Below are 1,476 nucleotides of genomic sequence, written 5' to 3'. Positions count from 1 at the left end.
CAGCGCCGCTCAATTTTCTAACACAAAAGGACACAGAGTGTTGGAGTAAGTAACTCAGCGGGTCGGGCAGCATCTGTGGGGAACATGGATAGGTGGTGTTTTGGGTCGAGACCTTTCTTCAGACTGATCTGAAATGTCGATCATTCCTTTCACTTTGAAGACTTTTCTCAACGCGAATAAGCGACGTTTGGGTCTCCACCTAAACCGTCACCTGTCCATGTTCCCCCACAGATGCTGCCTGACCCGCAGAGTTACTCCAGCACTCTGGCCTTTCTCGCATTAACCAGCATCTGCAGTTCCTTGTGTCTCCCGGTTTTCCAACACCTCTCACCCGCTGGTCAGTCTCGGTCCGGAGTGAGCGTTGTTGCCGCGGCGGCGGATAAGGGATTTATACCCCGCCCGGAGTCACGGAGAGAGACGGGGTGGGTGGGTGGGTGGGGAAGTGGTGTATGTGTCCGACAATTAACATCTATATTCGGTGAGGCGGTTTAATGTGGAGCACCTGACTAATTGTCGCGGCCGCGGGGGGCGGGGGGGGGCGGGGGGGCTCCGGACAATGACCGGCGCAGGTGACCGGCGTTAAGCGGCTCAACTCCACCCTCCCCAATCACTCCCCCCCCAATCACCCTCCCCTCCCCTCCCCTATCACACCCCCCCTCCCCCCCCAATCACCCTCCCCTCCCCCCAAATCACCCTCCCCTCCCCCCCAATCACCCTCCCCTCCCCCCCAATCACCCTCCCCTCCCCCCCAATCACCCTCCCCTCCCCCCCCAATCACCCTCCCCTCCCCCCCCCAATCACGCTCCCCTCCCCTCCCCCCCAATCACCCCCCTCCGCAATCACCCCTCCCCTCCCCTCACCCAATCACCCCCTCCCCTCCCCAATCACCCCCCTCCCCTCCCCAATCACCCCCTCCCCTCCCCAATCACACCCCTCCCCTCCCCAATCACCCACTCCCCAATCACACCCCCTCCCCTCCCCTCCCCTCCCCTCCCCAATCACCCCCTCCCCAATCACCCCCCCCTCCCCAATCACCCCCCTCCCCAATCACCCCCCTCCACAATCACCCCCCCCCCTCCTCATGGGGCATTAGCCCGGGTTAACAACACGCGGGATGACCAGTGTTAGCGGTGATAGCAGCAGAATCAGGCCACTTGATCCATCAAGTCCACTACGCCATTCAATCATGGCTGATCTAGCTCTGCCTCCCAACCCCATTCTCCTGCCAGGTGCAGGAGGAGGCCATTCGGCCCTTCGAGCCAGCACCACCATTCAATGTGATCATGGCTGATCACTCTCAATCAGTACCTCGTTCCTACCTTCTCCCCATACCCCCTCACTCCGCTATCCTTAAGAGCTCTATCTAGCTCTCCCTTGAATGCATTCAGAGAATTGGCCTCCACTGCACACAGTACTCCAGGTGCGGTCTCACTAGGGCCCTGTACAACTGCAGAAGGACCTCTCTGCTCCTATACT

Source organism: Rhinoraja longicauda, chromosome 11 (assembly GCF_053455715.1).
Source record: "Rhinoraja longicauda isolate Sanriku21f chromosome 11, sRhiLon1.1, whole genome shotgun sequence".
Classification (NCBI taxonomy): domain Eukaryota; kingdom Metazoa; phylum Chordata; class Chondrichthyes; order Rajiformes; family Arhynchobatidae; genus Rhinoraja; species Rhinoraja longicauda.
This window is presented reverse-complemented; position numbering follows the sequence as displayed.